Source organism: Melospiza georgiana, chromosome 13 (assembly GCF_028018845.1).
Source record: "Melospiza georgiana isolate bMelGeo1 chromosome 13, bMelGeo1.pri, whole genome shotgun sequence".
Classification (NCBI taxonomy): domain Eukaryota; kingdom Metazoa; phylum Chordata; class Aves; order Passeriformes; family Passerellidae; genus Melospiza; species Melospiza georgiana.
This window is the reverse complement of record NC_080442.1, coordinates 18858672-18873282: the sequence shown is the minus strand read 5'-3', so window position 1 is coordinate 18873282 and position 14611 is coordinate 18858672. Positions and strand designations below refer to the sequence as shown.

The 14611-nt window shown below is 43.8% G+C and overlaps 1 protein-coding gene and 1 long non-coding RNA gene across 7 annotated transcripts in view; one reads left to right on the top strand and one right to left on the bottom strand.

The window, feature by feature from the left end:
- Positions 1 to 154: 154 nt before the first annotated feature.
- Positions 155 to 3602, bottom strand: LOC131089213 (uncharacterized). Its single transcript, XR_009115217.1, has 2 exons — positions 3513 to 3602; positions 155 to 1660 (listed from the first exon to the last, which is right to left on the bottom strand). It is a non-coding gene; the product is annotated as an uncharacterized LOC131089213 (long non-coding RNA).
- A 155-nt stretch (positions 3603 to 3757) lies between these two features.
- Positions 3758 to 14611, top strand: part of MEGF11 (multiple EGF like domains 11) — a 250413-nt gene continuing 239559 nt past the window's right edge. For 4 of the 6 annotated variants that reach the window (XM_058033853.1, XM_058033852.1, XM_058033849.1 and 1 more), the window contains exon 1: positions 3983 to 4046. The gene's annotated coding sequence lies outside the window, so the exon portion shown is untranslated. Of the gene's footprint in view, positions 3825 to 3982; positions 4047 to 14611 lie in introns of those variants that run through there. The other 2 variants (XM_058033855.1, XM_058033851.1) reach the window with 1 other exon arrangement.

Genomic DNA, 14611 nt, shown 5'->3' with positions numbered 1-14611 from the left:
ACTTTGTATTGGTAAAAGGGAGTCAGGCATAAATGAGGCCAACACTATTATTCAGTGTTATTAATGATGTTGTCTACTCTTAGTTCCTCAAAAACTAGAAAACTAATAAATTTTACATATTGGAAAAAAATCACAGATAAATCAAACAAATACATAAATTCTTTAAAGTATTTAATATGTGTTAAGAGGACAGGATGATGAATTCAATATTGAAAACCAATATCAAGTTTACAATTATGTACCATTTATCATCACTGATTGCACAGACAGAGTATTATTGTGGGGAACAGAATGATGCATAAACTAAAACCCTGATTGGTTTTCTAAAAAAAAAACAAGTTAAAATTCATGTTATGTCTGAAAAGCTTTGTTTTTCTTTTTCAGGCATTATTTTCAATAGTAATTGTTCATTCAGACACAAATGATGCATATTTAATTTCTTGGGCTTTGATATTAACAGTATAATCATTTTCCAGTGTTGATAACTTGTGCTTTTACAAACACCAGCAGGATTCAGTTTGCTGTTGTTTCCTGAGGCCCAATTTCCCCTTTAAGCAAAAAGAACATATGGAAAATGAAAAAGTGGAGAGGAACAAGTTTTGAATTGGACATGTAGAAGCAAGCAAATGAAAGCAGCAAAATGCTCTTGAAAGGTGAATGGACTTTGAAGAGAAAACGTGTACAAGTGGCTGGTTTTACTCAGCACATCTTTTCAAAGGGTAAAATTCTGCCTTCCCAAAAGCCAACAGCAGAGCTTGCAGTGCCTTCAGTGTTTTCAAACTCCTGTTGTCTGTGTGAAGGACATACCTGCTCACCTTTATGAAAGAGCTGCTCTTCTTTAAACTCCTGTCACCCCAGCTGAGCTCTGGGAGAGGGAAATGAATTCTTCTCTGGCTCACACTTTATCAGCAGAATTATTAAGCACTTTTCTGTGCAGAGTCACTCTTGTAATACACTCCTGAATTTTTTTCCCCCTTTTTTTTTCAAATTCTTTTCTCATTTTCATGTTGGTGCTCAGGTTTTTTGGGGATAACCAGATATCATTTCACCAAACTGAAGCTGTGCACTCATAACTGAGAGTTATTTTGTCCTTCAGAATCTCAGCAACTCAATCTGATTTATGAAAGAATCTGGCTAAGCTTGAAGATTCAGCTGGAGTTTACAGAGTTATAACTCTAGCCTAGACTCATTGAGTCAACAATAATAAGAAAGAAGCCAAACTGTCTTTTTTATATATCTTTTTTGTAAACTACACATTTTAAAAACAGAAGCACTGAACTAGAACCACTGTGCTGCAGTCTAGTGCTGTTTGCACTGAATGTCTTTTAGAAGGTGGCTGCATTTAAATAGACACCAAGAAGAAATGAGTATTCCAGTAGTCAGCCTCAAATGGACAAGCATCCATGGCCACGTCCGTTGGCATTTACTGACATCTACACCCCTGCAAGCAGACAACCAGAGTGCAGAGAATGCCAGAACTTTCCATGGCAAATTACTGAGCTGCATGGGATTTTATATGAGCAAGAAGAGTGGGGCTGAATGCTTTGCCTCAAATATCTGTCAAAAGTCATACAGCAGAATGTAATGTCTTGTGTTTCATTGGTGTCCAGAGAACTCATAGTTTGACAGGCCACTTCTTTGGAAAGTTTTACAGAGAACACTGAAAGACAAAGAAAAAAAATTGTCACAGCAGGCTTGCCTAATTCATTTTAAGCAGTCTGGTTTAGTCTCTCTCTTCTTACCATTTAAAAAGGAAGATCAGGGATGCTAAATAGTTCCCCAAATGGAAACTGGTGACAAAACTGAGTTCTAAACAATGGCATCAGTATAGAGCAACTGGTGGTTTTTAATATTCTTAGACAAACAACAAAACCTAATTATCTTTATTTATTCAACAAATCAAGTTCAAATTTGATCTATTGAATTGTATTAAATATTGAAAATAATTTAATAAATGAACACGATTGCTAATTTATTATTGATATTCATCATTAGGATTTTGGTTAAAAATAATTTAAAACAGGTGGAGAAAGATAGTGAGGAATTCACCTCAGGTACCAGTACTGCTGCGGAACCTGGTTAGGTTGCCTTAGCCATGGGTAATGAAGAAAAATAGCTTGTGGAGCCAGGGAGGGAGCAGAACTGGGCCTGGGAAAGAGGTAGGGGAGGAGGAATCGCTCCAGCCCCCAGGGATTCTCCAGTGCCCCATGCTGCCGGCTCAGGGGGGTGCTGCAAACCAGCACAGCCAGGCAAGGCAGGGCTGGGAACCTGGGGGCACAGAGGCAGTGCTGGAGTGAAGGAGTTTTTTGGGAGGTTGCAGGGAGTCCCTTATGGAGCCAATGTACCAATCCTGGCCCAAACAATGTCCTTTTTGAAACACTGCCATCACCTGCAGTCATGCACTGGCACGTGACCAAGAAACACACAGTGCAGGACAAAGGATTTTGGCAGCCTCATATGGACATAAAATACTGTACAATGTGGGGATTCATCATGTGGCTACGGTGACAAAAAATGTTCTATTAATCCTTTTGGTCCTTTATCAAAAAGGCACTTGGTCTTGTGTTTCTTGCATACTGAGATGTTAAAAAAGCAGGATCGCAGCCAATATTGTTATTCTAATTAGAATATAATCAGTAATAGTACCTAACACAAGTAGAGCATTTAATCTTGAAAAGCCTGTGCAAGCATAAGATTGCTGGCTAAGAGCTAAGTTAGTGCAGCTGTTCAAATCACCTGTCATGAGCCTTTTGGTCTAATGATTTTAATCATTATGCATTTGTAACTTCTGGTACATCTTTCAGGAAGAAAATGACAGCCGTGGGGTGCGACTCATTCCCTGGCTGATGCCTGCCTGAGCATGCGGTGGCACTGAGCCACCCGGGAGCAGCAGCGATGCAGTCGATGTGACAGAGCAAGGGCAGATGCTCTGGACGGTAGAGGATGCTAGAGCAGAGGTAAATTTTCCACGGCGCTTTTCCCCGTTAGCATCCCCTGAAGCCCGCGCGGTATCGGCTCGAGGCAGCGTCTCCCCGCGCAGGGGCTGCTGTAGGCGCTGCGAGCTGCGTGTGCCCGCCCGCGTGTGCCCGCTCCTCCAGCTTCGTGCGTGCCGCTGCTAGCAAACCCGGCACATGAAACGGGTCCAGAAGTTTGCATGATCTCCCTCTAGCACATCCGCGGAGTCTGAGGGGTCTCTGCTCGGGAGATCGCGGTGTTTGAGCCACAGGAGGCAGAGCCGTGCTTTCCCCCCATCTCCTGCCTCGGCTGAACCACCAAGTGTTTCTGCCTCGGCTACAGTTTGCCTCCTCATTCCCACATGTTCGGGCGGCAACCTTGGGATGCCGGGGTGGCAGTCTGATTCTTTGTCCTTCTAGGCTATTGAATGTGTTTTAATTGAATCGGGCAGAGAAAAAAAAACCCAAAACACATACACAAAGCCCAAGGCATCAGGACTAGATCCCCCTTCCCCGAAACAACAAACGGTTAAATAAATAACGAGATGCCAAACCAACCATCACCAAACGAATAAGCCAAAAATCAGCGTCAGCGCCGCAGGAAACGGGAAAGTTTCTGCGCTCTGAAGCTGGTACCGCACGTCAAAGCGAGAATCCAGGGGGAGGGGAGCGGAGCGCAGCCTCAGCGCCTGCGAGAGCCGGGGATGCGCTGGTGCGCCCAGCCCTGCATCCCGGAGCGACTGCCCGAGAGATGCTGCTGTGACTTGGTTCTGCGCCGGGAAAAGAGCGGCTCGGAGCCCCCACCCCCGTCTCCTCCCGCCCTCCTCTTCCTTCCCCCTCCCCCGGCTCCTGCGGGGAGGCGGGTTTAAGGTGGGTCGTGTGGCCGCGGTAACTTTCCTAACAGAGCCAAAGAGGCGCCCGGAGTCCCCCGCAGCAGCATCGCCCGCCCGTCCTGGGCAGCGGCACCGGCACCGGCGCGGGGCCCCCGTGCGAGCGGCCCCGGCTCGGCCGAGGCTGCTCGGGCTCCGCTCGCCGCCTCCCGCCGCCGTCCCTCGCCGCAGCCCCGCGGAGCCGGAGCCGGGTCCCGCCGAGGTAGGTGCGAGTCGGGACAAACGCCGGGCGCTGCCGGGGACGCGACACCGGAGCCCCGTGGCCGCAGCTGCGGCTCCCCACGGCCCGTGTGTTCCCGGCGCTGCTGCGGGGCAAGGAGCATCCTCTGCACCCCCGGCTGCCAGGGACCGAGCCCCTGCCCTGCTCCTCCTGCAACTGCCCAGGCAGCCAGGACGAGCCGGGGGGAGGCAGTCTCTCTCCAGTCCCTTGCCTCAATCTTTGCATTCTCGTTGGTGCTTTTGGAAGTGCTGAGCTAGGAGATGTGTGCGTGGGTGAGATCTTACGGCTTTATTAGGACTCTCCCCTATCAGCGCTTCTCTCAGAAGCCGCTTCCTGCCCCCCGCGTGGTTTACTGGGGTGTTGTATCGGCACGAACTTTCTTCTGGTTGCAGGAGACGGGTTTGGTCCCCTCGTGTTCCCGCGTGTCCCCGTCCTCGGGCTGCTGCGCCGCGCGGGCGAGCGGACTCGGGCTGGCGCTCGCTGCTCGGATTGTAGCGGCTGTGGTGGCTTCCCCTGCGTGTACCTGCCGGGGCTCCTGGTGGGAGAAGGTGTTTGGGGCAGGGAGAAGTTGTAGGATGCAGTGTGTAAGCGACACCTGCCTTTCTAGAGCCTGGCAAGGGGGTGGAATCTCACTCTCACTGGTGCTACTCGCTGCTGCCAAACATTGCCTTCTTTGCCTAGGCAGGGCTCTGGCCACGCTGCCAGATGGTTCCTAACAAAGAGAGAAGTTTGGCAGCGTCAGGGCACGGGCTCCCAAAGGCAGCGCTCAGCCTGCAGGGACAGCGCACAGCTCCGGTGCCTGTGCTGGTGTGTGCCGGTACCCAGCGCGGGCACGGGCACCTGACTGACCCAGAGCGGTGCGCAGGGCATCGGTAGTTGGGAAACCAAGGCTGACATCGCTCCTTGGTAAATAAATCTCCTGTGATCACTGTGATCACTGCATGCTGGGCTTAGCCCATCCTCCTCTCCCCACAGGAAGAAAGTCCGGAGTTAACGAAAAGAAAGGCTGATATTCATGTTTTTATTGCCCCTTGACAGAACAGAAGTATGTAAAACATAAATTAGCCAGAATGGAGCAGCCTGTCTGCCTTCCACGACCTTTCAGATGGGGGAGATCCCACCCCCTCTCATGCTCAGTCCTGTATTTTGTTATAGAAATCTCAGGTTAAGTGACTGGACATTATGTCTCAATTTCACATCATTGGGCTGAGGAAATCTGAGATCTATGCTGGGATAAAGTGTAAGTCAGAATCCTTTCCATGCTTAGATGTCTCCTAGAGTCCATCCAGAGCTTTGCTGTCCCTCTTGCTGTTTGGACTTTCCTCCCATGTCTACTTTGTTATTAAATCCCACAAATTTTCCTTCTCAGAGTAGTTAGTGCCTGCTGGATGGATTCTTTCAGGTCTATTGCCTTGGTTATAGTGCTGCTAAATAAAGGTGACCAAACAGACTGAGCAGCCTCACCACAGGGTTGGATTTTAGCCAATCTTTTACAGAGCGTGGATCTGTTCTTGTTTATGAACAAGTTGATGTTCATGGGCCCTGCTCTGGAGTCTCTTAAAGTTGTGTAGGACACCTGAAATTGTCTTTGATGAGGTTAATAACTGCTAATAAGCATGTGTGAAATATGTTTGCAAAATCAGTTTCAAGACTTATTTGTCAGTAACAACCTCTGTAGGCTTCTTCAGTGTTTAAACTCTTGAGTTCAGTTTTATTGCTGCTTCCTATTGATACCTGAGTAAATTTGTTGCAGAATTACAAGAGTTTTATGGTGAAAATGTTTCAACATATGAAACATTGAAAATGGTCCTGCGGCCATGATCTGTTTTTCTGAACCATCTCAGTATTGTCTTTATTTCCAGTCACTTCCAGTCACCTACTTTAAAAAATTCTGTCATTTTAGTTAAAAACCCCAAATTGGCTGATGTTAAATACTCACTAGTAGGCTGCATTACGTTGCTCCAGCATTTTACTTATGAAAAAGGCCTAATTTGATCTCTTGGTTTTTTTTAAAGTTAAATATAAATTAATTGTCCAAAGAATTAAACAGAAGCCAACAGTCCCTTTCAAGAAGTTCCATATTTGCTGTGAATGAGGCACTCAGCTATTTTCACTTTGAACAATCCATCGTGCTTTAAACACCAGGCAGCAGAATTAATATTTAAGCAAATGCATACGGCAAAACTATAAATCACTGCAAACAGTTAATTATATTGGAGCTGTGAAAATACCTTCGAGTACAGTCTGAAACAGCATAAACTATTTCTCTCTAGCTTGATCACAATTCTTACAAACCTTTTATCCTTGTATGTGAAATCATTTCTAATTCTGTGTTCCCGCTAAGCATGTGCTTGGTTATTGTTTTCAAAACCATGTGGTTTGGGTTACTATTTGAATATAATATTTATGATACTACTTTGGTTGTTCAGCTTAAAAAGGGAAGTGCTGCATACCATGGCATATTAAAAAGCTTGCATGTAATTACTACTTTTTGCAGTACTGCTGTGCAAATCTCTGGGTCGGGAATTTAAATGGAGATTTTACAGAGTTCACAGTTACTGTATATAAAAGCCATAAGTCTCCTTCTAGAAACATGGGGGCTGCAGGCACTGGGGAGTGTGGAGTGTGGTGCCTGCACTGGTTTTTGCCTTTTTCCTATTGCAGCGTCTATGCTTGCCATTGGCCTTTGTGTACTCCCAGGTGCATGGAGTGTGGTGGGCTCCCCCAAACCATCATCTGTTGGTCCCCTTTGGGTCTGAATTACCTATTTACACATTTACTGTCATATTGTCATCTTACCCAGATATGTCTGTTCTGCTTGCACCTCACAGAGGAGTGCATGAATGGGAGGCACTTCCACTGCCCCTCTCTGCCTTCCCTATCCGTGCAAAGGAACCTGGGAGACTGCAAGAGGCAGAGGCTGTTGCCAATTCAAAGCCAAAGCCCCTGGGAGGTTCTTCAGGGATGGTGATGGACCTAAGACCATGCTATAGATGCCTGTAGGATTCAGGTCTCACAATCCCCTTACATATCCTGCCTGGTCTCCAGTTGCTGCTCCACCAGAATTCCATTGTCCTGGGAGACACACATTGGATCTGGTGCCCAATGCAGATATCTTGGTCTCAAATAGCATTTGGGATCCCTGTAAAGCCACAGCGTCCTGCCCTGACTATCTCACATATTACAAAAAATGGCTAATAGTAAAACCCTTATCAATGAAATAGTTACAATTACCATTGTGAATAAATTAGTTCCCTCCAGAAAGGCTTGTTCAGACATTAATGGAAAAGATAGAAAAAATCCCCCCTCGTTGTTCTATGCCCTGCAGACTGACCATGCTGCCAGATCCACCCATGTGCTCCTTTGCACAAAACTGATTGAAACCTCGGTGGAGAAGTTCTGTGTGTTAAAGAGTGAGACATGAAAAAGCTTGTAGAAAATTAAAAGAGCCAGTCTCAGAGGAGACAAATCCCAGACAGAATCAGTTTGAGATTGCCAGAAGAGTTCAGCCATATGACACTTCTCTGTGAGTCCTGTGAGTAATGTACAATCGATGTGTGCAGGTAGAGAGGAGGAATTTTGTTTAAGAGTTTGTAGGATGTGACCGCTACCTTATGAATTACAGATAAAGTACCAAATTCATGAAGAGACAATATCCCACACTGCTGTGAGGATCAGACTCAGCAGCTGTGAGAGTGGGTACAGCCCAGAGAATCTGAGGCATTCAGTCAAGATGACCAAACACAAGTGCAGAATTCTCCAGGATGAGTGTGTTTACAAACACTTGGGTCTGACCAGTGGAGCTCAGCCCTCCAGGCAGGTTCTCCAGTCTGGCTGCTGCTCTAAAGGGAAGCTATTGAAATTTGTATGAAAGCTTCTTTGTGAGCGAGGCAGAGAGGTACAAGATGAAGGTCACCACTTAGCCCGCTCACAGAAATGCAGCAGGAATGAAGAGCTCACCCAGCTCACACCAGATTGCAAACAAGAGCAGAACTTTAGGGCTCACTTTTCCCTCTGCAGTAAGAACTAGCACGGAGAATTTCTCCTGGCACCAGCCTGAGAACAAAAGCTAATGAATGAATGAATAGGCACGAGGCTGAAATGAGATTCACTGCTAAACATGTGCTCTGCCTGGAGGAGGAGTAAGAGAGTAGCTGAGTGAAAATAGTTCTGTGCTCTAACTTCACATAGTTCATTTTCTAGTTCTTTTTTCACCAAAAACATTTCATAAGGGCTAATAGTCACTCCAAAAAATATTTTAAAGGGTCAAAAAGGCACCATAAAACTTGCCAGAATATGACAGCTGACAGGTTGCCCAAGTGAGGAATTTGTAAACAAGTTCTTGTTTTTTTTTTCTTGGTTTGTTTTATTTTTGGTTTTTATTCTTTTGATATTTAACTGGTAGATATGAGTGGAAATAGGTTCAGGTTCTCCTAAGCTCAGATATTCAGAAGTTTTACTTAGCCTTTTATCTTGGATTCCTTGTTAAGATCTAGACTTTTTCTAACCTCCTGGTTTATCACAAGTCTTACAGAACTTAATTTTTTGCAAGGCTTATGGAGTGTTGTGAACACATGAAAATCTGATTTCTCTGGAACACAGATAGTAGGAAAAAGCTATAGAGAAATGATCAGGTGGAGTATTGGAATTCACTGTGGCCTCCTAAAGGGGCCAAACCAGGAAGGGAAATTAACAGCTTTAAAGCTTTTTAAAGAGCTTTAAAGTTAAAGGATATAACCTATTTCTGTAGATTGTAAGGATGGATAAGGTGTTTTGGGAGCATATCCTACTTTTTTATATGTTTGAGTCTTTAACATTCACATCTGGTTCTGAGACAATTACTTGAATAGTGAAAACTATTGTTTGGATGTTGCTGTTTTAAGAGCCTTTAAAGCTTTGTAGAGTTTTGATACAAATATTTTTTTACCAGTATAAAACATGGAGGTGCACTGATATAAATCCAGTGTAAGCATGAGGAGAATCAAATTCTTTATCATGCTTTTAAAATCTACCAAGTGAGGGAAGCATGGATGATTTGTAAGTAGTCAACTGGCATATGGTACCATTATGATAACATCATGTTCACAGCACTTTCCAGATTGATATACAACCTTTCTAAAATAAGCTCTGCAGAAAAATAAAGAAGAATGTAAAGTCATTTAGCAGCCAGCACACTGTTGGCACAGCACAGGACGCTGGGAGGTGACTCCTCTGACACTCAGTGTGTCACCTGAGTTGTGCATCACAGTGTGGTACCCCCTGACAGGCAGTCACTGCACAGAGTGCCCCTGCCTCTGTGTGCTGGGCTGGATCCTGCTCTCTGAATGCATCAGGAATTGCTGCTTTCATTGCCATTGCACAGCCCTGGCCAGCTCGTGGGGTTAGCACAAGCTGGGGGATTTGTTTCTCAGGAGGAAGTCCAGAGCTAAGCCCTTTGTTAGCAGTGGAAAGAGAGAGGCTGGGGTTACCTGGGGATGGAGACTGAATTTTCCTCTAGTTCTGGATGGAAATATCCAGACTGAGATGGAAACTGTCTCGTTGACCTGCTGTGTCATTTATGGTTCTCGAGGAACAGGAAAACCATAAATATTCTTAGAAGCAGGAGTCTTGACAAGACAAACTACAGCAATGTTTCACTTTTCAAAGGGCTTTTATCTACTTGCCACAGCTAGCTTAATTCTGTTAAAGAATTGAGACAATAATACTTTATTGTAGCATAAATTTTACTTTTGTTTGCCTTCATTTAAATGCACAAGCTGTAAATATCATTTTAAAGAAGTGCTGGCTGATTAATTTGAACTTGTATTAACTTCTGTGCGTTAAAATGGATATGGCAAATCAAAACCATTAAAGTCATAACACCTTCCATGCCTCAGACTGAGGACAAATATCTGATGTAGCAATATTCTTCACCCCTTCTCCACTTCTAATTTATTTTTTCTTGCAAATTCCACATAGACATTTTAGCAACCAAACAGGAGCAGTCAGTTATTTTATAGACACAATTCAAGCATCAGAAAATGTAATTTTTGGTGTTCTTATGCAATGTTTTTACCAAACACCATGTGACCAGTCATGCTCTGAAACTCCAAGGAGAGAGTAGTCCTATGCCTGTATTTATTTGCAAAGGTTTGGGTTTTTGGAGGCTTGTTTTGGCAGGGGATGTTGCCTTTAGGATGAGTTGCCTTCTGGACATGACACCTGCCCCCCTCCTCCATGGAGATCTAGGAAATCCAGGTAGTCCTTGGCAGGCTGCTGGTCCTGAGCAGCCAGCCCAGGCATCCAACTTTGGTACTTCAGTTTGGAGAGATGGATCCCACCCTTTCATAATAATGCCTGCTTTTCATTTTAGTTGTGAAGAAAGACTAAAAACCTTATGGTAAATGAATGAATGAACAAATTTGAAAATTATCATTTGTAACTCTGAGCTTCAGTTTAGACATGATGAGTTTTGATAGCTGTAGTGTTCCAGAATGACAGAGCTGAGCACACAGCAAGTAGGAGCAATGGTTTTGCTGTTTTTCTGTAAGCTTTCCCTGATGATTTTTGGATGTAGCCCTAACTAATGGAGGTAATCTTTCAGCTGGAAATGTCATTGCACAAAACATTGAACTTGTTTTGAGGAGCAAAGTACAGTAACTGCAGGCACTGACCAGAACTACTGGTAATAACTTTGCCAGAACACTGCAAAATACTTGAAATTAAATACTCCAACAAATCAGTTTTCTCTGGTGGTGGTGAGTGTAAATTACCTCAGGAAGTCCTTTTGGGTTGGATTCTTTAGTGCCATTATAGTGTCTTGAATTATGTGTTATATGTTGGACAGGGAAGACATCAGTAGCCCATAGGGTGTGTTAATAGTAATTGAGAAGTAATTAGATGAAGTCTGTGCAGTGAGGGCTACTGGGAATGTCACCAAAATGACAAGAGTGGTTAATTATATTTATTAAATTATATTTATTATAATTGATTTATATAATTTATTAAATTTTATTTACAAAACATTCATTTATAATAAATACTGGTGGTCAAATATGCAGGAAGATTTGTGAGTTGCACATGGAAGGAGACTCATTTGCAGTGCCTGTTGCAGGAGAGGATCCATCCACTTGTTACCCAGCACTGGGTTATGAATGCTGCAGGGCAGAAATTGTGATTTATGGGAGCTGAGGTCTGTGCAATGACAAAATACCATCTGCTGCTTGTGGTCAGAAGGTAGCAAATGAGTGAATGCAGTAGGTGTTCTTAACAGTTGAGGCAGATGCTACATCCATTCCAATCCACAGGAATCTGGAAAGTTTTATTTTTCTTACTCTATTTTGATTTATATTGTACCACTCTGGCTCATGAAGATGTAAGTGAAATTTATTTCTCAAAATATGTTCCGTGGGATTGTTTGTGGATGATCTGAGCCCAGCCTGGAAACTGAGCTTGTTCCTCTTTCTCTGTAAGATGCAAAAACTGTGGGAAAATGGAATAAGGGGCAAACGATGTTAAACACAAAGGCGATGGGAAATAGCCTGGCAGGCAGAGGTGTGTGGGCAGGAAGGACACAGAAAGTCACTTATATATAGAAAAAAGTGAGAAAAAGGAACACAATTCAGAAAATAAACAAGAAGGGACAAAGAGACAACTAAATAAAATTCAGTAACAGATTAAAGGCCCCCTCAGAATCACTGACTTGAGAATGTGAAGTGAGGAATCAGATCTGTGTATGCTGTGCAAAAGCCTTTTGCCTGACAGAAAGAGAGAGGAATAATTAGCAGGATGCTGCTGCACTGAGTAGTGTCCAGCATCTAACACTGATGGTTTCTAGACAATCCAAGCATCCTCCCAATTTTTTGCAAGTTGGTTTTTCCCTGCTCTTCTGTTGTCCTGCAGGTCTTTTGCCTTACCCTCCCCATGCTTCTTTTAGGCTTTCTTAGGGATTAAGTTTCCCACTTGAGGGACAGCTTGGTAGAGCATTAACCAGAGGAGAATTTTAGGGTTTGTGTTCCCCTTGTAGTACAGAGCTAAGGTTGGGGTTTTCTTTTACATGCAGGCATTGAAAGGCAGGAGATCTACTTAAAATAATGTGCACTGGAAGCTGAATATAAACTCGTAGTTGTGTTGACTTTTGTAAGAGGAGCATGTTTGCACATGGTTTGCACAGGGACTGTGAGTGGAGCAGGCTCTGGTGCTCAGCCCAGCAATGAGCAGCTGCTGAAGGGGAATATCCCCAGCCTGCAGAGGTGCTGCTGGGGTGTAAGTGCTGCTGACATAGCCTGGTGTATTTAGCCAAAGGAATATGGAAATGAAATGTTGGGCTCTGATTGTTCTGTGCTGCTGAACTGTGCTCAAAGCAGCACCCAGAGAGGGAAGGACTGGTGTGTCTGTGCTGCTTTTGCTCCTGCTGATGGAACACAGGCTCAGTTTGGCCATTGCTTGGTTTTGCCATTGCCAGCAGGCAGCACAATGCCTGGATTAGTGCTGGATTTACTTCAGTGAATCCATTTGGGAACCATGGAATCATAGAATAACCTGAATTAGGAGGCACCCACAAGGATAATTGAAGTCTGACTCCTGGCCCTGCACAGGGCACCCCAAGAATCCCCCATGCTCCTGAGATCTTTGACTCTCTTACAGAAAAGTTACTTTTTTAAATTTAAAGGAATCTTCTTCCCATATTTCATGGTGCTTGCATACCACTTATTTGTTCCACTGGGTGGCAAAAATAAGAAGTGCTGTGAAGTCTTCAGTCCTGCATCAGAGCTCTGGAGAAGAGATGGTGCAAATCAGTGTGCATAAAAATAACCCTGTTAGGAGGGAGGGTGAGCTTGACTCCTTGTGTGAGAGGGCGAGCACATCTGCTGCCCTGAATCATCCTGGGGAGCAGTGTGGGGAATGCAGCCTTTAGAAGTTGTGTCACTTCAGGTAACTGCTCCAGCCACAGGCAGAAGGGTGTTTGAGCAGATGTGGTCCCTGCTCAGCCCGTCTGACCCAGCCAGGAGAGAGCAGAGCTGCAGTGTTTGCATTTCACACTGAGCCCCAGCTGCCAGCTGGACTCTTCCCAGCTAAAATCTTGGACATCTGTGTAGGAATTCAAAGTAGTCTTGTGTTGCATGTTGCCTGTCATACAAGAAAAAAAACTACTTTGATACAAGTATTTTCTTATATTAGCATAGTAGCTTGTCATTCACTATGTAGGAATTAAGGAACAAAAAGTTCTTCATGTCTAGCTAAAGCTAATTATTCCAAGGGATGGGAAACCAAGGAGTTTGGAAATAGGATAAGGTGGTCTTGTGCCATTCCCCTTCCTGCTGTAATATTATCAATTGCACACAAGGCTTCAATCTATGCATTGTAAGCCAATAACATATCCTGTGTTGCTCACTGGTGTGTTTAACACACTTTAGAAGTTTGCTGTGTGAAGGAAAACACTTTTGGTTGTTTAAAGCCTCTCTCAAACTGAGTTTCAAACCAAGTCCATGATGGTGGGAAGTGCTGGCAGATGAGATATTCAACTGCACTGAAGCCTTGTGTTCTCTGAAGATGAGATTTTCAGAGATATGTGGGACAGTGAGTATTTAAGGACACACAGTTTCTTTACATAAAATATAGAGGACTTATTCTGCTTGAGACCCCTGAGCACTTTAGTAAATTTGATATTAAGTAATAAATGTTACAATGAATGTTGTTTATTTGATAAACCTAGTGCCAGAAAAAGTGATGTGTTACAGGACCAGGAAAGGAGGAGCCTGTCCTTGGCTGTGCCAAAGGCTGCCTCTAAAACCACTGCCTTCTATTTTTTGGGCATACTAATGCTCCTGATATTTTTTTAAATCTTAACATATTTGTAGAGTGCTCCAAGATCCTGTGCAAAGTTCTTGGGAGCACTGTAGGCATCCCTGGGCAAATTAGTCCTGCATTAGCTATAGATCAGTCTGCTCTGCTCATTTCTCTTAATTTTATGGAGGTGACTGCTGCCAGTTGCTGCTAAGTCCAAAGCCAAGTAGTTCTGTTCCAGTTTGTTGCTGTATTTTGTGCATTATTGGATGATCATTGCTTAGTTTCAGAAGATCTGATTGTTTTCTCAGCTATCTGAAGTCTGCTTGAAAATAGAACTTGATACGTAAACAAACTTTTCTTCTCTAATAAAATCAAATTGGATTTCCCTTTTAATTTCTAATCAAGCAGAAGCTTTCATAAAAAAAAAATATTGTGAGCAGGAGAAACTCCTCCAAGAAACTATTTAATCTTAGGTCATCTGTGGCAGCATTGATTCCACTCAAAATGCCCAGAAGATGAACACAAACACAACATTATTCTAATTATTTAAAATATTGCTTGCTGTGATAGAACTGTGAGAAACACACATCTCTTTTCTTCAGCTGGGACAGGATCTGGTTTTGAGCCAGTGTTTGATGTCAGGTGTCTGTTGCTTCAGCTTTTCTAACACTTGTAACTCATTAACAGCCTCACTGAAAACCAGCTGAAGTTAATGAGTGTATTTCAAAGGACTCAGGATTTGGACCTAAATAAAGAGGCACTATGCTGGTAAATGCTAC